The sequence below is a fragment of the Rousettus aegyptiacus genome, unplaced genomic scaffold (genome assembly GCF_014176215.1).
Source record: "Rousettus aegyptiacus isolate mRouAeg1 unplaced genomic scaffold, mRouAeg1.p scaffold_m13_p_8, whole genome shotgun sequence".
NCBI lineage: Eukaryota > Metazoa > Chordata > Mammalia > Chiroptera > Pteropodidae > Rousettus > Rousettus aegyptiacus.
The window spans coordinates 59,061,440-59,086,972 of NW_023416311.1; the positions used below are offsets into that span (position 1 = coordinate 59,061,440).

Here is a 25,533-nt window from a genome sequence, read left to right on the forward strand (position 1 = left end):
GGAAAACATGCTTTTTTAATATTTAAGTGGTTGTTATTCACTTTGAATACAAAGCTATCAAACTTGACATATATCTTTAAAAAATAGAAATGAAACCTTGTGGGTAATAATGAATCTGATTTTCAGACGAAAGCCAACTAGGCAAAGAGCTGTAGGGAGTTTCCCTCTTTGCCATTTTATAACAAGGAGAGAACTTTGAGGACTTTAAAATTTGACTTTGGTCTGTTGACTTCATAAGAGACACAACTCTTGTTAAACATGGTTACTCTGTTGTTGTTTTTCTTTTGTTCTGCTGGCTTATGCAGCAGTTTGTTGATTAAAAAAAATCCTCAAGACATGAAGTGAAATGAATGCCATGTTCTGGTGACTGGTATATACTAAACTAGAGGCAAATTCACGTGAGAAAAGTGCTCGACAAAAATATTTCATCTAAGATATTTTCCAGCTGAGTTGCCTTGCATTCTGTTCCCACCACATTCTCTGAATTGCGTGGTGGAAAAGCTGAGACTTTTAACTTCTGCTTCTCAAAGTACTGGGAACTTGGGCACATAAACCCAGGTCTTTTTTTTTTTTTTTTTTTTATTGCTGTCTTTCTGCAGGAGTTTACTTCTTTTTTTATATTGCTTATGTAAGGGAAGAATGAAATTAATCAAAATTTGCCCTCTTTAGGAACTTTCAACTATCCCAGTTATATATTCTCAGGCTTTTATTATTGACAAATTATAAAGATCAAATGCTAATCACCTTTGTATCTCTAATTTGGTTTTACATATGTTGCAAATATAACAACATAGGAAACAACATAGTATGTAAGAAAACTTTAATAGCATATGTGCCAATCAACAGAGACCAATATATTTTATTGAGAGCACATTGCTTAAATTTTGGCCGTTATCAGTATTGATTATTTCTTGCCAACAATATGTTTGGATCTCTACAGTAAACATAAAGTTTGTTTCTTAAGTGCTTACCATCAAAATTACATATTATTCAGCAGGACTATCCAGGCATGAAATGAGCATGTTACTCGATTTCTCTGTGTCTATATTCCATTTTCCTTTCTAATTTAGATCATAAATCGTTTGGAAAAAACTATGCTTAATCCTATTAGCACTTATAGAATAGAAAGTGAAGTAGATCTCTGCATATTTATTGAAGAATTCCAGTAGGAGGGACAAAACAATTTCACCAGAGATTATAGAAGACTTGAAAAAATCTGGGTTGTTTGGAAGATGACTGATGTAGGAGAGTAGTTGTTCATTCACCAAGTATTTATTGACCACATGATTCATAAAAGGCACCATACTGGATTTCCTTTTTACATCTTTTCTTTCTTTCTTTTTTTTTCTCCTAAGGAAATCAGAGTCTAGTTGAGGGGATGAAATGAATGCAAATAATCATAAGGTAAGATAGTTTATGGAAAGAGTCAGACTAAGAATTACTTCTGATTCTACTTTATTTATTTATTATTTATTTATATTTAAATTTTTTTCCAATTACAATTGACATATAATATTATGTTAATTTCAGGTGTATAACACAGTGATTAGACATTTATATATCTTATACCAATAAATCTAGTACCCATATGACACCATACATTGTTATTACAATTTATTGACTATACTCCTTATGCTATACTTTACATCCTAACTATTCTGTAACTACCAATTTGTACTTCTTAATTCCTTCTCCTTTTTCACCCCTTAACCCCCTCCCATCTGGCAGCCATCAAAATGTTCTCTGTATCTATGAGCTTCTTCCTTTTTGTTTGTTTGTTTATTTTGTTTTTGAGATTCTACATGTAAATGTAATCGTATGGCAGTTGTTTTTCTCTCTGTCTTATTCCACTCAGCACAATACCCTCTAGCCCCATCCATATTGTTTCAGATGGCAAAATTGCATTCTTTTATGGCTGAGTAATATTTCATTGTATATATGTACCACCTTTTCTTTATCCATTCATCTATTGATGAATGCCCAAGTTGCCTTCATATCTTGACTATTGTAAATAATGCTGCAATGAACATATAGATTCACATGTTCCTTCAAAATTGTGTTTTGAGTTTCTTTGGATAAATACCCAGAAGCGGGATTACTGGATCCTTCTTTGTCCATTGTGATAGCCTTTGTTTTAAAGTTTATTTTATCTAATGTAAATATTGCTACCTCAAATGTTTTGTTTGTTTGTTTCTATTTTTATGAAACATCTTTTCTCACCCATTTACTTTCAGTCTGTGTGTGTCTTTTGATTAGACGTGAGTCCCTTGTAGGGCTCATATGTAAGGGTTTTGTTTTCTAATCCATTCAGCTACTGTATCTTTTCTTGGTGCATTAAACTATTTACATTTAAATTAATTGTTGATATATATGTAGTTATTGCCATTTTATTATTCATAGTTTTGATTTTTTTTTCTTTTTTTCTTCGTCTTCGTAAAGAAGTCCCTCCAACATTTCCTGTAACACTGGTTTGGCAATGGTGATGAACTCTTTTAGCTTTTTCTTGTATGGGAAGCTCTTTATCTGTCCTTCAATTCTAAATTCCAATTTCTGGGTAGAGTAATCTTGGTTTTAGCTCATTTCTTTTCATCACTTTGACTATTTTGTGCCAATCCCTCTGGCTTGCAAGTTTCTGTTGAGAAATCAGCTGCCAGTCTTATGGGAACTCCCTATAGGGAGTTCCTTGCTGCTTTTAGGTTTTCTCTTTGTCTTTAACCTTTGACATGCCTTGGTGTGGATTCATCTTGTTTGGGACTCTCTGTGCTTCCTGATTTTGTATGTCTATTTCCTTTGCCAGGTTAGGGAAGTTTTCCATCATTATTTCTTCAAATAGGTTTTTAATTCTTTGCTCTCTCTCTTCTCTTTTTGGTATCCTTATGATGCAAATGTTGGTATGCTAGATGCTCCTTAATCTATCCTCATTTTTTTTTTTTTTGGATTCTTTTTTCTTGTTGCTGTTCTCTTTGGGTGTTCCTGCTACCTTCTAAATAACTGATTTGATCCTCTGCTTCATCTAATCTACTATTGATTCCTTCTTATTTCAGTTACTGTCGTCTTCATTTCTGACTGGTTCTTTTTTATGTTTTCTGTCTCCATTTTTATGTTTTCTAGTTCTTTGTTAAAGTTCTCACTGAGTTCCTCTACTCTTCTCCTAAATTCATTGAGCATCTTTATAACTAGTGTTTTGAATTTTGCATCTGGTAGATTGCTTTTCTCCATTTTGGTGAATTCTTTTTCTGGAGCTTTGTTCTGTTCTTTTATTTGGGACATATTTCTTCATCTCCTCATTTTGGCTGCTTCCTTGTGTTTGTTTCTATGTATTAGGTAGAGCTGCTGGGTCACCCAATCTTAGTCGAGTGGCTTCATGTAGTAGGTGTTCTGTGGGGCCCAGTGGCTCTGTCTCCCTGGTCCCCTGAGCTGGGTACTCCAGGTGTGTCCCTTATATGGGTTGTGTGTACCCTCCTGTTTTAGTTGAGTCTTGGTTGCTGTTTGCATGTCAATGGGAGGGATTGACACTTGGGCCGATTGGTTGTGAGAACTGGCTGGTGACAGTGGAGAAGATGTTGTGCAGGGGCTGGCCCTATTGAGCAGAATTCATTTTAGCAGGGCTCTGGTGCCTTCTCAGTCTTCTTTTTTGACTGTGTCATTCTTAGATGTGGCCCAGGTGGTGCTCCGGCTCAGATGAAAGCCAGGAACAAGGCTGGTGCCTTCTGGAGGGACCCTGTCACAGGCCAAGTTCAGCTACAGCCTGTACCCTGCCAGGGGCCATTTTGTATGAACCACCAAGCAATCCACAGATGGCTGTCACCCACATTGGGCTTGAATTTGCCTTGAGAGGCCAAGCCATAAACTGCGGTCAGCTGCTTCTAGTGCTGGGCTTGGGGTTTGCCAAGGTAAGCTGCTGCTTGTTTGGGTTTTGAAAACCTTTAAGAGATTTTGGAAAATCTGCAGCATGAACCAAGACAAGACATTTGTATGGAAAATCCATTGGAAGTGGCTTGGTTGGGCCCACAAGTTGGGTGGGGCAGGGTCTCAGGAATCACCAGGGTGGTGCAACCAGTGTTAGCCAAGTTGATGAAAACTCAGATATGGCAGCCATCTGAGTCTGCATGCTGGGTGAGAGGAGGGCTCAACAAAGGAACGGTGGCTCCACCAGCACTTCTGTCTGAGAGAAAACTGCCTGTCCAGCCTTCACTCTGAAGTCAATCAACTCAGTTTCTCCCCAAATGTGCCTTTAGAGCTGCTGTCCCAGTGTCAGAGCTCAGAGTGAGTTCATCAGTTGGTAGGTCCATGCACTGGCCCTTTATGGGGAACAACTGCTACTCCCGCAGTCCTCTGTCTAATTCAGTAACAATCTCTGTTGATATCTCATACAGATTTTGTGGGGTCTTCTCTTCTTGGATCTGAAACTCTGGGCTGGGGAGTCTGGTGAGGGGCTGAGACATTTCCCTTTTCCTGGGGCACCTGCATAGCTGAGGTTCCCCTCTCAATTTTTAACCACCACACACAGTATGGAACAAGTGTCTCCACCCCTCCTACAATCTGGAAGTGGCTTTTTTTTGGTATGTTCTTAGTTGTAGGAATTCTGTTCAGCTAGACTTCAGGTGATTTTCAATGATGGTTATTCTGTAGTTTAGTCATAATTTTGATGTGGCTGTGACAGGAGGCAAGCATCTACCTACTTCCACCATCCAGACCGGAATCCTCCCAGTTCTACTTTTAACTAGTGACAGCATGCAGAACATGTAGCCTTTCTAGGACTTAGTTTCTACATTTGTACAATGAGAATATGAACTACTTTGTCTTCAAAATCATTTCCAGACTTAAAAAAAATATTATTGAAAAGAAGACACATTCATATGATATAGATTTTAATGCACTGAAAACATAGTCATGCCTTTGTAAAAAAATACCATCAAAAAGCTGATCAAAATTGAGTGCCTCAGTAATAGTTAGAGGAGGCTGGCCCATGAACCAGAAGATGAGTAATCAGGAGAAAATTCTTACCTTGGTTCTCTTCATTTCCCCTCCTGGAATGATCAATATATTCACGAAAGTCACCCACATCTCTCTATCCCATACCTTGCTTATTTTTTCTCATAGCTCTTAATACTACCTATGATTGCAGTATATATTGTTTTATATTGTTAATTACCTGCCTCTTCCACTGGGATATAAGCTCTACAAGAGAAATTTTATTTATGTGGTTCATTGCTGTTTCACTAGCATCCAGAATAGTGTCAGGCACATTGAAGCCACTTTATAAATATTACTGACTGAAAAGCAAATTTTCTTATAATGGCTCCAATTTTTGAGCAATAGCTGATTTTTTTTTACAATATCTATTTACTTTAAGAAGTATTGCACTAAGTAGTTTACTAATTTGTGCTAGCCTTTGTAGATGAGATTCCTCCCTCCATCCCTCCCTCCCTCCTTTCCTTCCTTCCTACCTGCCTTCCTTCCTTCTTTCCTTTTCTCTTTTCCTTCTGTTGAAATAGGCAAAGGAATTTTGAGTTAAGTAGTAAAAAATGTGGAGCCCTTACTTACTTTTTGTCTAAATTTCAAACTAAAAACCTTATGAGATTGGACTTTCTCATGCATTTCCTGTTTCCAAGCTTTATCAAAACAGATATAAGAAACAGTTCTTACAGATTGTTTCCATCCTATTTTTAGGACAACCTGAATATGTATATTTATATTTATTTTTAATATTGAAATTAGCTTTTTGAATTTTGTAGATTGTTTGTGTCTGCTCAGGTCAGAACAACAGATTGTACTTTTATTTTTGATTAATTCAAAATAAAGTGTCAGTACAGTGAAAAGCTGAACTGTAGCTAAATTTGGTTCCCATCATGAATCATTAGGATACTTAGACAGTCATATTGTCACTGGCTACAAAGTCGATGGGAACAGTCACATAGGATGAGTTAACTCTATAAGGACAATCTTCCTGGAATTCTGTATTTGAAAAATGATTTGTTTTGTTATTTTGGGGAATAATGGAGTTAACTTGCTTACATCAAACTTCTCTTTCCTATAAACAAACTCTGTAGAAGTCCAAACAAAATAAAAGAAGTTGTTTGGTTGTTTATATGGATCTAAATAATAAATTTATAGTAAGAGCTTAAAGTTTTGAATGAAATAGGAAAAAAAGAAGCAATTATAGTTATTTCATGAGCCTGTGTTTTTGGTATAACTGATGTCGATATATAGTTTATATTTTTTTATTACATCCAATCATATTTATGAGTTCTTGCTTTTTATCAATTATCACTAGTATACCAAAATTTACTTTCACTTTTATAAGTAATTTTAAAATTTACTTTTACTTTTATATATATATATAAATTTGGGTGTTTGCATTTTGATTTCATGAATTAATATAATCATAAAAGAAAATAGCTAAACAAATTAGAATATCAGTTTTCATCTTTGGATATAGGCTTATTCTAACCTCTGATATCCTACTATCTATTGCTGGTTTCTGCTCAAAAAAGAAGTCATGGACAGAAGCACTTTGTGTAATTTGGTGCTATTTGTTACTTGATCTACTATTGTTTTAATGTGACTCCTGGCAACAGAAAACTTTTATGGACTGTGTTTGTGCTACAACTGTTTGCTATTAACATGAGAGAAAATGAATAACTCCAGTTTTAAATAATATGGGCTTCTTAATCTTCACAGACACAGCTAAGTCAATCAAAATATAATACTTGTTCCCCATCAGTATTAAGCTTGTATTTCTGTCTTTTCTGAAGCTGAGAAAATTGGATACAAATCTGGATAGTTAAGGTTTATACAACCAAAACAATTGTGTTTGTGCCGGGCGGTGATTGCATTTGTAGCTCTGTTCATTTAAAAACTGACTCACGGCTGAATTATGAATGGGACATTGGCCTAGAATTTACAAAAGAAAAATTTTGGACCAGTGCCTCCTGGTTGTAGCAAAGGCAGAGTTTATCAGTTTTTGGACTGTTGGGAAGTGTGGTAAGACAAAAATATTAAATAACCGTTCATTTTGCTAGTTAACAACATTGAAAATTTGTACTTGATGTGACTGAGACCAGCACAGCTAGACTTCGTTGGATATAGGCTGAGCCTTGGTTACCATCTGGCTACAGATTCCTACATCTGGGCTAGATTCATAAATATCCCTTCTCAAGTCATTTTGATAGCTGCTGCTAAACTCACCTTCTTGAGTTCCAAAACATCATACTTTTCAAAAGTAAAGTGCGTGGTAGTAATTTGCAAATTATGCAAATTCATGCTTGAGGGTCTATGAGAATATATCTGGTTTATTTGAAGAATTTAAACTAAGTGAATTATTAACATTTTAAGATCTGCCTTCAAGCATATTGTTAAGAATCTTTTTTGTCTGTGTTGCGGAGCCCATAGACACATCCCAGGTAAGTTTCTTAACTTTCTGGGCTGACTCTGTCTAGTTCAGTTAAAATCTTCGATTCATTGACTGATTTGAATCGTATCACTCCCTCCTTCCAGAGCAGGGTTAGTCAGAAGGGAGGAAGGGAATGACGTCTGTTCTTTCATTCTTACTCCAGCATTTTGGAAGGCTGCAAAGGTCGCACACTGTGTGTCTTGAATGTCTTGTCTTTCTTCTTATGCTGGATCTAGCTCTTCTGACATTGTGGGAGTGAAAGTAGGGATAAGCAAAAAGGGAAAGTGTCCCTTAAGTGGTTTTCGCTTAGCTATTACTGCTTCTTTGGCTTACATTTTACTGGCCCTGGCATGGCAGTTAGTTATCTGAAAGCTGGCTCCTCTGAGGGCATGTGTGTAGCTTTTTTAAAGATCCCTGGGGGAATGGGGCTGCCTTACCCTGTGTTTGGCGCTGCGTAGGTCCAGGTTTGGATGGTAGTCTTCTTCTTGGTCAGAATTCAGGTATTCTCTGCTGTGTTCACCCGAATTACTGAAAACTGGCGTGAACCTGACAGCTGTTTTCACCCTACTAGCCACCTCTCCAGTTCTTTTTTTTTTTTTTCTCTTGAAATAGGCACTGAGGCAGGTGAGCAAGTCTGCTGTCTTAGAAACTATCATACTGAGGAGTGATATACCTGTCTTCTTCAGGTAGCCTCCTCTGAACTTCCCAAGTGATTCTCTTGGATTTCTTCTCATTTATCAGATAAGGGGAAGGCGCCCCTTTCTCTTCTCCATGAGGAGGCAAGAGAATCTTTTCTCACCAGGAACTCCAAATTTTCCATAAGGCTGGTGATCCTAATGACTTTCTTTTTTCTTTTTCCCACCCTCTACTAATATAAATGGCAGAGGTAGTGGGAGGATGGTAATAATTAATTGGGTAGAATCCTCTCAGCTGACTCTTAGTAAGCCTTGGGGACAATGTTTGTCTCCGATCTTTGGTAAATCTCTTCAATATTTGGAGGTATTAAGCTCCTGCTTTTCCTTAGCTTTGAGCCCTAGTTGCATATTTTGGGATTATAGAAAAACCCACTATCTGTTAAAAATATCAACAAAGTCTCACTTTATGTTCAAAATTTGAAGTAACAACACTTCTTGAATTAAACAAAATTATGCTAACAATTCTACAGTTCAAACTCGATGGGTCAAGGAGACCAAATATTGAATATGTATTTTCCTTATATACAGCTAGAGGTGACATTTAAGCTGTAAACAGTAATACCTCTATTCTTTGTAATATCGAGTGTTGAATTAAGCAGAGTTTTCATTTATCCTGCACGTAAAATGTGACCAATGTATATTTCTTGGGCATCATAAAAATTAGGGTATAATAGAAAGAAGTTCTCTGCAATATTTTATGTAACTAGATTCCAATGAAATAAGCATTTCAAATAGAGTAATTCCCAATTTATATGGCCCTAATGATTCTCTGGCTCTAGCTTCAAAATTAATGCTGTTACTGGTATGAATGGCAATTATTATCTACATACTGATCCAGATATTAATTTAGAAGAGAATTTATTAGTTATACTTGCTTACATTTAATCTTTGTTCATGTCATTCTAGGGCTCTGAATAAAAACAGAGAAGTAATTTGACAAGGAAAATTCGATGTACTTGTGTGAGATTTATAAGGGTAGAATTATATGGGAATTATTTCTTGCTCATGGGTAGAATATTTAAAGAAAGTAGTAAAATGTTGGTGAGTAAGGAGGATAGGAAGCTGGTTTGAGGTGAAAGGCAAATCTGTGATACATTGGCCAGCTAAGGAAGCAAGAGGGTAGAACACACCAGACAGTTGAGACCTATAATCTGGCAGTGGGGGGCAGGTAGGAAGGGAACAGAAGCCATGTAAATTATGAGAGCTGTCAGAGAATTTACAGAGGGGGTATATGTGTTGTTGAGAGGTGGAAAACGTAAGTATGTCTTTACTGAGGTTCCAGTGGGTACTGTGACAAATCTAATATATCGCTGTAATATATATATAATATTATGTATCATATATACATACATGTTTGCATATATACATACATAAGTGTGCTTCTATATTTTATACTCTTGATCATATTATTATTACATAAAATAACAGAATAACAAATGTGTATAGTTTAAAAACGGTGTGTAGATTATATTCTCTTGTTCTGTTGCTATGGGAATGTGGCTCCTTATTTTACACTCTATGTGAGAGAGAGGGGACTTGGAGTCTCACTTGTTACCTGTTTACCAGGCCCTTACCTGTTTCTGTCACTCAAGCAGTTTTCATTCCTCCAAATTAGCTCTCTGTGATGCTGACATGGAGTTGATTTGGTGAGCAGTAAAGTATCACCGGCTACCTTATCATAATCCCCTCTCTGTTATAAAGAGGCTATTCTGGTTACAATTTCAATTTCCCCCACCTCGCATCTATTCTGAACCCCAGAGATTCCTGGAGACTTTTGTTCCTCTATAGGATTATCTCTGACTTTTGAACCACTTGAACCCCTGAGACTAACTCAGAGGCATGTGACATCTCTGGAGGGTGGGTGGCGGGAGATGGTTGGGTTGGACTGGGATTTCATTTGAAACTGGCTGTAGGGCCAACCTAAAGGAACGTATGCAGGAGCCTAATCAGTGTTCCAGGGACAGTGACCACTGGCTCTGATCTGGGTTGGCACTGCTGTTTCAAAGTGCTCACAATAATCTTTATCACTGAGTGGGGGTGCTCTGCTTCCAAGGAGGTCTGACGAGATTAAAGCAGGAGCAGGTGTTCAGGAAAGGAGACTGATAAGAGGTATACTGCAATCAGGGTCCTAATTCGGTAGAATCAAAATGGCCCTAGGAAGTGGGAAATGAAGGATGGCCCTAACCATGAGAAAGAAGGGGGGAAATATGGCCAGTGTTTGGGCACTGTAGTTCAAAGAAAACACAAATGATTGGGATTTCTCTCACACCCAGTTTAAGTCAGAAGGACTAGTGTTTCTAGACTTGACCTCTTGGCTGAGGAAATGACACCCCAAACACTGCTACGCTTTGCTGAAATGGTCAAAGGACTTGTGGGGGTTGAAGGTCATCAGCACCTTATTGGGCAAGGCTATGGAAGGCAGAAACCAACTTTGCCATTTGTTTTTGTTCATATTCAAGCCAGAGACATCTTTAGAGGGTGTAGTCTAGTTGTATGTGCATGTATTCTCATTTTTTACATCTGACTGAAAAGCAAAGTTTTTAAGCTTTGTGTGTGGGTTTTCTAACAACACACACAGTGTTTCCAAGAATGAGGTTGGGATGTGTGGGGAGGATCAATGGCACAGAATCTAGCAAATATGAGATTTCAATCTTTTAATATTGAGACTCAGTGTCTTTAAACAGAAATGGAGAGTAGATTCAGAAGCATCCTCCGGTGGTGTCTTTTTTCTTTTTTTGAAGGATCGTTTATTTTTGCCTGAGAAATTAAAAAAGTTCCAGAGGTTAGGATCTATATTTTATCTATAGTCAATGTCTACACTTTTGCTCTGAAATGCTCTGGCTCAGAGCTTAGGAGGAGGAGGATTTGCAATAAAAAATGTACAGAAGTTAAAGCTATACAGAAAACACATGACAAGGGCACAAGCATTTGCCTTTCATGTTTGTAAATGACTCATAAAGTAATGAAACCCTATGGTATTTCCCTATATGAAACTGAAGTTAAAACTTCTAATCAGGTCTGCCCTTCACTGCATCCTCCAAAAATTTCCTAAAGAATTTTTGGTTTTCCCTAAATGGGAGATGGAAATATCTACTTCGATAGATTGTAATGGGAGGGAAAAATTAGTTAATTCTCTCTATAGTGGGTGAAAATTGGAGGTTGCTGTAAGGACAAATGCGTAAGAGTGGCATGCCAGAACTGCTAGCAGAGAAACTCATATGCTTGGGTTCAGTGTTTGGCCTCAGGCCAAAGGCTGCAACTAACAGGAAAGTGTCAGCATCTCAATATAATTGCATGTCCCGGAGCCTATTATTGCACTAATAAAAATGCTTTTCAATAAATCTGAGAAAGGAAGAGGAAAAAAACACCAGGAAGAAAAGAATTGCCTGAAATATTTTATTATATTTAATAAAATTCTCATTAATGGAAAGAGTAGCTTTCTGCTAAATAAATGTGCTTTAATTTTATTTTCTGATTAATTTGATTTGGGAGAAAGTGCAAGAAATACTTACTTTTTCCAGTGTACTTTCTTAAGAGAAGAGTAAAAGTCAAGTAGCCATCACTATAGGCAAAACCTTTCTCAAGGAAAGGGAAGAGGCAGGAGGACGGGGACACTGGAAGCCTAACTAGTAATTATGTCACTGATGTACTGAGTGACCTTGGGCAAACGACTTAACCTCTCTGTCCCTATATGTAAAATGTTAATGTTTCATGCTTACATAAATCTTTGAAATAATAAGAATGTCAAAGGCATTTGACATGTATACTATTATTTATAATGGATGCAGTAGAGAGCATATACGCCTACTAACAATGATCTTAATCACACACAGCAGCATATCTGAGATACTTTTCTCTTTTGGCATATTTCATATAAATAATTAATATTTGAAATGCTCTTATGAATACAGCCACCTGGGTATTCTTATAGGGACAAACCCTATAAGGCTAATATATGAATGTAATCTATAAAGATTTTTCTTTTGTGCTTCCTATAAAACAAAGAACCAAATTAGAGGAATAATGAGAACTAAATTGTGTTGCTCATTTACTATGGACAATGTTCACAATCACAAAGGGAAGGAAAAGGGAAGAACATTTTTTTATTAAGATTCTACCATGAATCAGATGTTTATATACATTACTTTTTCTTTTGGCATTTAGCAAAATTTCTGGCACATAGTATAGGTGCTCAAAAACATTTATTGAGTAAATAAATGCTTCTCAAAATAACCTTATGAAACAAAAATTATCTCCATTTTACAGAATAGAGTAAGGTTGAACAGTCTAAATATTTGATTAGGAGCATACAGGTGGGAGAGCCAGAAATTGAACACTAGCTTGTTTGACTTCAACATGAATGTTTTTAGTCACAGGACTTTGGCAGCATTTTTATTAATAGAAGTGACAATTCCAAAGTTTATCAATTATTATGATGGATTTATTGAGTGAGAAAGAAGTTAACATGATGTTAGAAGACCCACTCACTTTGGATTCAAAGGGTCTGGTTAGCACCTTACATGAGCTATTACTCTTATATCTTACAAGATCTCTATCTGAATAAAGTGTGAAAGAAAGGGAAATGCCGAATGCCTGCCCCTGGTGGAGAAGCTCATTAGTTGGCATGGCCTGTGTGGGATCTTTTGGGCCAAACTGAGATACGAGAGCATTTCTCACACATAAATATGAGGAGCTAAAGAGTGGAAAATGTAAGTCATGAAAGCGAAGAAGGCTCAGGTACTATTGTGAACTGGGAACCAGGGAGGGTAACCAGCGTGGGATATGGTTTGGGCAGATACTAGAAAGAAGCTGCTGCTCCTGGCTAAGATTTTCGTCCTGACTATTTTGGTAAATAGCCAGGGGGAAAGGACATGTTTTACCCATTAGGTAAGATACTGTTTTTTTTTTCTTTTTCATTGTTACGCTATTTGTCACTGATTTGCCTTGATGGTCCCAATTCACTCTTTGCCTGGCTTGGTAATGGAGTTGGAACCTTTACACATTTTTTTTTTCCTTAGCCAGCTGGTACAATGTTAAGCTTTGTTGCAGAAAAGAGCTGGAAGGACACTACAGGAAGGAATTCCTCTTCCATTTTCAATATATTTGTTTTTGCCTATTCTCAGTTATGATCAATATTCCGCTCGTTTTGCTAACACCCCAGGAGGTGGTTTTTGAGTGAGTTTTAGGGGGTGGCTTCCTGGCCAGTGTTGTCAGAAGCTCTCTGGAAGGTCTCACCAGAACCCCATGGAGTTGCTTCCTGAAGAGTCTTCCTGGCCTCCCAGAGGATGGCTTCCTCTTTGGCATCTCAAAAGGCAGTTTCCTGCTGGCCATCCCTGGACAGTGGCAGTCTAGCTAATTCAGCCATTCAAGGCTACAGCCACACCTTTTCTACTGAGTTTTGATTTTCAGCCTTAGGGAGAACCCTCTTCCAAATTTATTTCTTCTTTGAATATTTTGTCTTAGCCCTAGAAGTAGTGGCTGCTTCCTTTACATGCTCTTCTCATGCTCTTTGCTATTCTCTTATGCCTTTGTAGTTAATACTCTGTTACGAGTTAATAAATCTTTATAATACATTTTCTCTATTCAAATTTCTGGAGCCATTTCTATTTTCTAACTAGACTCTCATCAAATTATACCAGCTTGCCCTCAAAAGCAGAGCCTGAGGCAGAGACCCATGTGAGGATATGTTTATTTTGTAATGTAATCTTAGGGGTCCGAAGACAAGGACAGAGGAGTCAAACAGGAAGAGGGAAGAGCCAATGCAACAATGTGTTATCAAGCTGGTCACACCAATGGGCAACTGGTTCTTCGGTCCTGTGGGGCCTTCTGAGAAGGGATCTCAGAAGGGATGAGGGGAAGAAGGGAGGAAGCATTTATCCATTGACTCTCCTCTCCCATTGTTCATAGGGAAGTCCTGTCAGATTGTATCAATTTGAAAGTGGTTGAAATCTGCAAGGAACTAGTTGCTGCAGCAACCGTTAGAATAAGGGTTGAAGCCAACAGAATGTATAAACTGGTGCATAAGAGGTGTGTGGTGTAATTACCAAAATAAGAAAAGGTTATTTAACAATCTTTCCTCAAATGTCTTATAAAAATTTAGGTAAAATTTCAAGGTGAGAAAATTAAGGTAACAATTAAGAAATGTATAAGCGGCAACTTGGTTCCTTCATTTAAGGTGACTAGGTCTAGTAGGGGTGAGGGTGGGTGGTAATCAGCCCTGTATAAAATAAACACTGAGTAGGGCAGTGTGCAGCTGACGTTCAATTATGGCACGTTACTCTAGGAATTTACTAGGAGATATTGCCTCTTACTGGGGCAAGAGGCCCACCAGCCCAGGAAAAGGCATCATCTCTGTCAAAGCCAAGATGTCATACATAACTACAGTAAGGAAGAGGAGACATTGTCAGAAATTCAGGAAGTATCAAGAGAGGTCAAGTTGCTAACAATTTAGGAAAAACTTAAAGCAAAGGCTGGAAACCAAATGTCCCAGGAGTTTGGTATTCCTGGGGTTGTAAAAAGTGATTAGGGAGATAAGATTGACTACAGGTGAATTCTGATATTGAAGGGGGGAAGTTATGGAGGAATACTAATACCCTGTAATCTGTTGCCCTTTCCAACAGACATCTCCTGGTCTCCTCCCTTTCTTTCCACCTTCCATCTCATCTCAGCGCGGGAGGGGAGAAGCCATTGTCTTTCTTATTGTCCCTTCAGGCCACTTCTTGGCCCTATTCCCATAATGTTCTCCTATCCTCATTATCTGAAGCTCATGATATTTTTTTCTGTGACTGGTTTTAACTTGTTTCCATTTTATAATCTTTGAGTAGAAATTACAAGACTTAACAGTTATTTTGAAATATTTATGCTTTTTGATTTAGAAATATTCAAAAATGTTTTTGAATTTTTATTTTCAAGAAATATTTTGAAAAGATTTAGCATTTTTGAATTCCAGGAAGTTAGCAGTTTATGTGAGCCATGGAGAAAGGATATATCATTTTTCTGGAAAATGGTTTTTTTTTTTTTTTTCAAATAATATAAAGGCTAAGGGTGGAAGGAAATTGGAAATAAATTTTGGAGATGGCAGTAAGAACCAACATTGATTGATTCATCAGGCTTTGTGTTAATGCCTTCATTTGATGTGCTTAGAAATGCTACCAGAAAGGCAGTATCTTAGATTTGTAGTTGAAAAAACTAAGTGTGGAGGGACATGAGTAACATGCTCTGAGTCATATCGATTAGCCTTTTCTGGACTCCTATGTCCACAATTGTTTCTTTTTTCTCCGAAATCCTGTTGTACCTTTAAGGTATAGTGTGATTTCTGCCCTTCTGATATCCAGACACATACTATCAAATATATTTAAGTTCAGCTTCTTCAGTTAAAGACAAGGAATATTTCTTTAAGATCACTGGTGCCTAGTGATGCTAAAAGGATGATGAGCTCTGTGTGGTATAGGGAGCAGAGGATAGATTTGGTAGATTGATGCCAATTCTATCACTTATCAGCTGGTGACTATAGGAAAGTCACTTAAACTTGGAATAAACTATTAGTAATAGTTTCCTCTCTGATGGTGCCTGTGGTGGAGGGGAGTCATATATATATATACACATACTTACCTTTTTGTACCATTATAAGTTTTTATTATAAGCAAGTTTTACTTGGCTAAAAAAAATATTTCAATATAATAAAGAGGACAGACTAAAAATAAACCACATTTTTGATGATTTTTAATAGATTAAAAGTTTAAGAAAGGTTTCATAGTATTAAATCATTTGTTAATAATTATTTTTATAAAAGTGAATTTTATGATCAGCAGGCCAGTTTCCAAATTTGTTATGGGAGCTTGCCAGTTTGGTAATGTAAGTGTATAATAGTTTTTTACCTAGTTATGTGCAAGTCAAGAAAAATTCTAATCTCCCAATTTGAAAGCCTACTCCCAGATCTTCTACACTACAGAAACCAATACTAGACATCCTTAGTGATATTGTTTTGTAGAATTAAGTTTCCAATTGATTCTTTAATCCAGATTTAACTTACTCTAATGCTATCTCTGAAAATTTCAAAATAAGTTTTGAAAATTTTAGTAGTTATAAGAGATTTTGTATTTCCTGGTTTAAGAAGTTGAAACTACACGTAAGCTAATAGACTTGTTCAGAAAGGTCATGTTGTGCTGTGTGACATCTTATGGTTTCAAATCCAAAAGGTACAAGTGTTATAAAGTACATCCTATACATCAATTTCTTACAAGGCAGAAGAGGTGGATTTGAATATGTAGTGATCGATAATATAAACAGGAAAGAAAGAAAAAAGCTTCTGTTCCGATTCACAACATAAAGAAGGTAATTTGCAGTGTATTTCCAGTACATGAGGTACTTAAAGCACATTTGGCAACACTTAGCAATAAGTGGCAAATCATTGTTATGTCTCTCAGTACCCTGCACAGCCTCCTCCATCCGGTTTTGGGGCATTAGAACAGTTCTGTGGCTATATCCACTCAGTAGGTCTTGCCAGTCTTTTGAATTTTGAATTTTGCCTTAAATCAACTGGTCTGTTATTTAAAAGTTATTTCTTAAGCATAAATGGAAGCCACTGGTTTCATCCTCAATAGGGGAAAAAGGAATAGAGATAGCCTCTTGTTTTACCAGTATCCCTCTTTTTTTCTTTCTGCCCAGCCCCTGGTCTAGTCTCCATCACTGATTTCCCAATGGGCTCCACCCTCCAATCTCTAGCTAGAAAATACACCATTTCTTGGTGGAGTGGAATTTCCTGTTTGATATCTATCTATAAATAAAGTCAGAGGGAAAGAAAGGAGAGGAAGTTAAGAAAGGTCAAAAGGAATGCTCTGGGGGACATTTCTTTTTCTCAGAAGTGGCAGATTAACATTTAAACCAATAAACCAATAAAGGAGAAAGCAGAATAGCAATTTCTTCAGGTACCTTTTTACTCTTCTTTCTTATTCCTTTCCCAGCGCCCACAGTTTGAGAATTGGGGGCAACAGGGAATGTTTTTACCAATCCCACACATCCTACCCAAGAACAATGCACTGAAAGTATCAGCGAGGATCTCGGTGATCTGTTAGAGGGAGTTTATAGTGTTGGGAACAATCTGCTCCTAGGCCCCTACATTTGTGAACATTTGTTGAACAATTATACATCTCTACCAACATTAGGATGGCTCTTGATTGGTATTTAAACATTTTAGAAAATTGTAAAGCAGAGATATGATAAAGAAAGCTTTTGTTAATTTGTTTTACTATATAGTAGGCACTATCTAAGGTACTTTACATGTAATACTCATTTAACGATCATGTCAACCCAATAGAGATAGGTACTATGAATATTATTTCCAATTTAGATGAAAACGAGGCATAGAAAGGTTCAATAACTTGCCCAGTCTCACAACTAATGAGTGATCAGGGTTGGGTCCCAGGCAGTCTAGTTCTAGAGCTAGTGCTCTTAACCATTACGTAATACAACACAATCTCTTGATGGATATAAAGAATTACAGTTGTACAGAAATATGATTTTACATAATATGTGCATATTTCACTTGCTAGTTTTATGTATTACATCACAGAAACTTAGAGAAGGGAGAATTTAACAGGAGAGTATTACTGTGAACTAATTTAATTGAGTAGCTACTATGTGCCAGGCCATTTACATGCATGAAGAGGTAGATGCTTCTGTTGCCTAGAGGTCAGCAGATATTTGCAAAAAGAGCTATATAGTAAATATTTTAAGTTTTTTGGGCCACATATGTCTCTATTTCTCCTTCTCCTTATCCCCTACTCCTCCCCCTCTTCTTCTTCCTTCTTCTTCTTACCCTACACCTTTTTAAGATATAAAGATCATTCTTAGTTTGGAGGAGTACAAACTAGATTTGTTTTTTAGGTCATGGTTTCCTCCAGCCTCAAAAGTTTAGCTGAATTTACTTGCTTATGTGTTAAAAAGGTAGGATGAGCTTCAGAGGGCAGTTCATCAGAATTCTGGTTCCACTCCACTGAGATTCCCTGAGATTCTCTTTGGATTTGTCTTCAAACATTTTCCTTAATTGTTACAAGATGGCTGTGCAGAATAACCAGAGTTCCTGTTTCCTTAGTCATATTTGGGGGAATGGTGTGGTGGGGAAGAGAGGGCCCCTATTAATACACACAAAGCACAAATCTTGAGCGCCATTCTGTTTGGACAATCTTACAATCTTAGTGTTATCTGCATCCTAAATTAATTCTTGAGACCAAGAATTTATGGCACTGATTCATTTAGATGGGATTTGCATGAACTCTCAAGGATTGTGAGGTAAGAGAGATGGGGTTATCTGTGGCTCTAACTCATTAGTCTAAAATAGGTCTTGAGATTTTGCATTTTTAATGACTTTTCAAGTTATGTTGACAGTGTCTGGTCCATGGACCAGACTTTGAATAATAATATTTATCTAAATCTATACAGCATAACTATGAAATAATGAGAGATTGATAGAATAAATGTTGGGGAGACAATTATAATGCCTAGACATTTTTAGAATTATATTTTCTATAACTATTGAAGATAATGCATGTATAGTGCGTGAGTTAGAAACAGGCTATGAATAATAGCTATTGCCAAGATTTTAGAGTAAGCAATATGTTTATCATACTTGAGAGAGAAGAAACTTAGAACCCTCAGAGCAATCCTTGGGAGGCTTAGAAAGATGGAGATAGATGTGGGAGAGGAAGCCAGGAAGAGAGAGAGATGTCTGAACCACCTTGTGTGCTCACACTTTTACTTGTGGATACTTGTGAAAACTGAAATGAAGAAACTAATTTTCATGCAGAGTGTGAGGTGAAAGTAAGGACACCAGAGTATGAAAGGCAAAGAACACTAATGTGTGTAATGTCTCAGCGCTTATCAGACGTCTTAGAAGTAACAGCTTGAAGGACTGGGGAGTTCTCACAGCCCAGGTAAAGCCACCCAATTTTTTTAACATCCCAGTTATATGCAGTATTTTGTTAATTGCCCCAGCAACTTTGTGGATTGGGTATTATTAACCTCAGTTTTAAAATGAGGAAAACTGAGGCTCTGAGATGTTAAAGAACCTGCCCACGGAAAGAAGATCAGAAATTTGATTCCCAACTGACCCCACTATAAAACCCATACTTATTTGATTATGCTAATCATTTGCAAAAAAAAAAAAAAAAAAAAAAAAAGAGAGAGAGAGAGAGAGAGAAAACCTCAAAATAATGTTCTGAAAAATGAAATAGTAAGCGTGGGTTCAGTGGTGGCTTGAAATTTTCTATATGAAAGAGGTTTGGGGGCAACAGTCTGTTTGCAGGTATGTTGTGGCCAGAGGGTTGTCTTGAGGCTCTGTTTCCATAGCCAGCACACTATTTTTACTTAGGTCATATGTTTATTTGAGGTTGTGTTTTTGCAAGTCAGCTAAATAAATCTCCTCCAACCTAGTTTTTTATGGTCTCCCTCCATACATAATAGAGACAAAATTGAGCTTCTCTCTTGCTGTCTTCGAAGCATCTCTAAGGAACCTTAACGTGAGAACCACCGAAGTATAAACTTCTTGTTTCTCTTAATTTTATAAATGAGGAGACCAAAATCTAGAGATTTAAAGTGAATTATCTAGGATAACACAGCAAGTTAGCAACAGAGTAACTCTAAGGACTATTAAACCCAAGTATTTAGAAAGAGATCAGTTTCTTCAATTTGTGTTTAAAGCACAAACAGAAATTAAGATAGTTGTCTCAAGCATCGAAGTATTTGGAGGTTTGTGGAAAGTAGAACATTTTAGATTTAGAATTTTCTTTCTCCATAGAAGCAGATGCAGATGAGGCATAATGGATTTCAGAGTTTCTCTTAGTATAATATAGTATAGTTTTATTATTTTTGTTTTATAATGTTTTCGTTATATTATTAAAATTTTGAAGATTTGTTTAATAATTTATCAGAACAATGTTACTTTTATTTAAAATATTTGATTTTATATGAGTAACCACATTCTTAGTTATAACTAATACTACATACAGAGGCCAAGTTTCTGCCAGCAGTATGTGTATCTGAGTTTAGGTTAAAATCAATAACAGGTTAAAAGAAATTCGCTGTACATAAGAATTTTATTCTTTTAATGCATTAGTTAAATTAAATGACACATGTGTCTATATTATTGTGATTTTATAACTGTCAATTATATTGCTTTTAATTGCCAGTAGGGCCTTGTTATAAAAGAGTCTTTTAAAAAATATTGAAGAATAAATTCATCTGAATTCTGTATTGACTCTGCCTTCTATTAGGCTTTTAGCCAAAATGTGACTCAATAGAGTGAATACAGTAGCTGGAGCAATATAATAGCTTCACCCTTGGAAATCCTTGGGAATAAAATGGTAACCACAAGGGCAAAGGGGCATGTCTTCACAACAGTGCCTTTCATTGGTCCAGACGGTCAACTAAAGGACAACACACAATGTTACAGGCTAGATCTATAATTCTAATGGCTCAGCTATTTGGCAGGAAGTATCATATACAAAAAAAGTCTTGAGACTGAAATAAAAAATATTCATGTTACCGAAATCTTAGTTCCCTAGATAGAAAAAAAAGACTAAAAAGACATTTCAATAAGAGAGAGAAAGGAGGTGAAGAAAGGGGAGGGGAGGGGAGGAGGCTGGAGGTTGTTTTGTAGTTGATTTGGACTTCTGTAAGGTTGTTTAAAATTATCTTCCTCATAGTTGAATTTGTGCCCTTGGGTTCGGTTGCTCTTTACTTCTACTCCACATTCATCACTAGATTAAGCACAGTACTGATTACTACTGGCTTGAAAGGAAAAATCACTTAAGCTGTCCTCTAATACATTCTCTGAAATACATGCTTTTTTTTTTCATTCTTGTAGTTAGGAAAAAATTATTCATTTATTTTTTTTTTTACCAGGTATATTAGAAGCTATAATACATGAGAGGACTAGCTTGTCAGCAAGAGGGTATTTACTTGTAGATCAAAAGTGCTTTTTATTTCAACTTTTTAGGTCCCAAATATTCATTTGTACAACTTCCTAGTAATGTAGGAAGACAAATATAGTAAATTGGTCAGATAGACAGTTTAGGAATTATTCATGTTTTTTAATCTCTTAATTTATAATTTCAAGTCTTCTTACTTTCTATAGAATCAAATATGATTCGTACGATATGAATCAAACATCAGTTCACACAAAATGAAGATATAAAGAGCTATCACTTTAAGAGACTTTTTCCTTAGATCCGAGTCTGGATGTTTTTCTAACCCTACAGTTCCCAATGCACACAGCCTTTCTCATTATCCCATTTTATGCTGAAGGGGGTCAAAATATGCCACCTCAAAATGTGCCACTTTTGCATAAGGGTTATATTAAGTTCAAGGCGATTAAGAAACAAGAGGAAATCTCTGCACTCCCCTTTTTCTCCCTAAAAGCAGGACACAATTTCCCTTTCCCATTGTGAAATTATGCTTTCCTTCCCTCTCCTATACTAGACAGGAAAAAACGGCCCGTATCGCAGGAGGCAGAAAGTGAGCACTGAGATGAGTCTCTATAAACAAACCTTACTAACATAATTCTTATCTTTCATTAGTTTCCCCCCATATATTTACCTTCCAACAATTTGCTTCCCCTAAAAACCCAAATCCCTTTTCCTTTGTCTTGTTACTTCTCCACAATTTATCGCCCTTTGTTAAGATGGTATATAAGGCTCCAATTCTAACTCCTCATCACTGAGTTTACCTGTGTATATGCTCATTATACTTATAAATAAACTCCGTTTTTTTTCTCCTGTTAATCTGCCCCTTTTTTTTCTTCTTCTACAATGCTTATCGCGAAAACTCAGATTTCTATTGAACAAGAAAGTTTGTTGCTTATTTAGACTGGATAGCTCTATGTGATCAGCCTGGCCAATGTAAAACTCAAGTTATAATATATTTGTCACTAATTATATAGTTTTTAATTAAAAATTAAAAAGCTTAGTACTTTATTTGGTTAATTCAAGGATCATATATAGGGAAATAATTGTTTTTTTTTTTTGCTACGTTAAACTCTTTCCACGTCCCTCTTTCCTGTTGCCCAAGCTGGAAACTTAACCATCATCTTGATTATCCTTTCAATAAGATAAATAAGAGAATTTACTGAAGAGACAGTAAGTCAGTGAATCTAATATGAAGAATGATGTGTGGATTAGTAGTTTGGAGATCTATATTCTTTTTGATACCTTTTGATGAAACTGGGCAACATGTGGATCTGGAGGATGGGGACAGGATTTGTATCTAAGAATAGGGTGATGGTGGGAGATGCCGAAGTTCAAAGGGAAGAAGCAGCCCATGACCAGGGCATCTATTCAAGCAAGCGAGGTAAGTAGGGGAAGAGGGAGTGGATTGAAAAATTAGAAGTTTTGAGAGTGCAGAATAATGGAATAGATAAGTGGGAGGCAGGCTTGGAGAATGATGGAAAGAAAAAGTAGGACTGTGGCTTGGACCACTGTGATAAGTTAATATAATAGGTTAAAAGCAGGGATGATAGATGTTAGTATTGGTCTTATGTCCTGTGTAATTTTGCCCATATTTCCCTTTTCATGAACATTTATCATTCCAATGAAGTTTTCATCTCTGTAAAAACCAGATTACTAGACCTCTTTACAATTTCATTTAATGACTCTAGTTGATTTTTTAAAAAATATTTATTTATTCTTCAAATACAATTGACATTCAGTTTTATTTTATATTAGTTTCAGGTGTATAATGTAGTGGTTAGACATTATACAATTTATGCAGCGATCCCTGATTAGCCTAGTACACACCTGACACTATACATAGTGTTGCAGTATTATTCGCATTCTCTATGCTGTACTTTACATCTCCATGACTATTTTGTAACTACCAATTTGTATTTAATTCTTTCACCTTTCTCATTCAGCCTCCACCAATTCCTCTCCCCTCTGGCAACCATTAGTTTGTTTGCTGTGTCCATGAGTCTTTTTCTGTTTTGTTTGTTTAATTGTTTTGTTCTTTAGATTCCACATATAAGTGATATCATATGGTACTTATCTTTTTCAGTCTGGCTTATTTCACTTAGCATAATACCCTTTAGGTCCATCCATGTTGTTGCAAATGGTAAAATTTCATTCTTTTTTTCTGGCTGAGTAATATTCCATTGTATATATGTACCACATTTTCTTCATCTAATTGTCTATTGATGGTCATTTAGGTTGCTTCCATATCTTGGCTATTGAAAATAGTGCTGCAGTGAACATAGGAATGCATATATTGTTTCAAATTAGTGTTTTGGATTTTTGATAGAAGAATGACTCCATTTTCTTTTTAAATTCAACATGAATCATTAAGATACACTAGAAATATATAGGAAACTCTAAGTGGACAGAAATCTAGCAGACAAACACCAGGTTTAGTATTGCTTAAAGAAAGATTCAGGTCAATTTTAACTGTTTAGGGCAGCGTTTCCCAAAGTGTCTCCAGAAGAACGCTTGTGTATGATAAACAGTACTCACTGAGGATATAGAGTTTTTAACTCAGGACCCCTCAGAACCATTATTGTGCTAAGTAACATTGTATTCAGTATTGAAAAATTTGTATTTTGAAGTCATTCTCATCTTGAAGTCTAAAAGAGCTACTAGAACCATGTTAACTCATTATGAGATCAAGAGAACATAAGAAATTATTTACCAGATAATTTTCATTCCCATTTCCCAGATAATTATTTCTAGGAGAAAGCATTAGAAGGATAATACCAAGAGTTCAATGGTAAATTATATTGGCTTCTCTTGAGGAAATAGTCATCTCAGATCGCTGTATAGAGGAACGATTATTCCATTCTGATTGGACATCCTTAGTGCTTCAAAGGCTGTCGCAGCCAGAAAGCTCTTGGGAATTCTGACTCCATTCTCAGGTCCCATTCCTTGGGCCAGATTATTTTCTTTCATTTTAGTTCAGTCACTGGAGATGTTAGAAATTATCACCTTTCCTCAGTTGCAGATTTCCTTTCCCATTCTGTTCCAGAAAGGGTCTTTGATTTTTATCCTGATGGGTGAAATGATTTTCTAACCTGGTAAGAGGTTAACAGTAAAGCAATAATGTAAAAGGAATCACTTTCTGTCCAAACTCACACTGCTAATTGACTGACAAATAATGTTGTGCTTAGGCATTTTCTCTGCAAGGACCAAACCACTGTGAATGACAAATTTTGCTCTGTGGAGTGACACTATTAGCAAGAAGCTCTTGAGAGACTTGGCTTTTCTTCTTTGCCCATGATAATAGCAAAGACTTTTTGTATAATAACTCACAAGAGTTATGATATTCTGAGGACTAATGATCCTTGGAATTTTAAGAGTCTGATTGTCTTATAGTTTTTGATTCTAAATCATCTACTGACTGAATACAGTTGGACAGTTTTGTATTTAAAATATGATAAAATAAATTCTGTTTTATGTGTAATTTAATGGAGGTCTAAAGATTGTTTGTTGGTAAAGATTCAATCTATAAATTATAAATGTGTGTTTATTGACATGTCCAAGAAAACATGATCACATACCACTTAAAAAAAATCACACTTCTAGTGGTAAAAAAGGGAACCTTCCACTTTCTCTTATTCTTTTAAAAAGTAAAGAATACCTTTAAAATCCTCTTACAGCTTCTCTTTTATTAGTAGCAGGAAAAAAATCTCAAGGAGAGGTGGATACTTTAAAAATAAAAGGAGCAATGTGGAAAGGTGCTCATCTTTCTGAAACCTCTATTGTTCAGTAATGCCTAATGTTAGACATTAAATAGGTTTGCGTGTTCATCATCATATTTTATTGAAGTTGGTAATAATTTACTTATTATCTGCAATGGGTTTCTGAAAAATATTTCTCTTTCCATTAAGGATTTCATTTTCAGCATTTGCTTGTCAGTTAAATCCTCACATCATTAATGTAACTTCTCATCATAGGGAAAATTGAATATTCATGCCTAGCTCAAATCACTGTTATTTTGGCCTCTTACTTTTTTTTTCCCCCTTGAAAGTGTAGATTGTTAACCCATCCCTTTACAGCTAAGACTGTAAAATTTCCTGAGACTCCTTTTGTTTGTCAGTGTAACTTGAAGTTTACATTTGGTAATTTTTCCCATGCGTAGTAATTTCTGCTCTTAACTTTGATCAGGTTTAGGCATGTCATTTAGCCTTTTGCTCTCTGTCAGCTACTTCAGGAACATTTTTGTAATGATTCAGGTCCCAGAGCCATACCATTTTAACCCTTCGTACTGTGCCTTGCCTGCTTGACTGCATGGCAAATAAAACCCTTTAATGATGACCATCCTCTCAAATGTCCAACCTTCACCAAGGAATTAATCTCCTCATCTGAAAGACACTTGAAGGGTATTTTTAGGCAGTTAACCTTACATTAGATGATCTTTCAAGCCCCTTCCAACCATAAGATTCTATGATTCTGTGTGTTGATT

The 25,533-nt window shown here is 36.3% G+C and overlaps 1 long non-coding RNA gene across 1 annotated transcript in view; it reads left to right on the forward strand.

Moving 5' to 3' along the window:
- The first annotated feature begins 1,010 nt into the window (after positions 1 to 1,010).
- The window catches only part of LOC107497181, a 242,430-nt gene continuing 217,907 nt past the window's right edge, over positions 1,011 to 25,533 (forward strand). The window contains exon 1 of the long non-coding RNA XR_004952608.1: positions 1,011 to 1,404. This is a non-coding gene — a long non-coding RNA (uncharacterized LOC107497181). The remainder of the gene's footprint in view (positions 1,405 to 25,533) is intronic.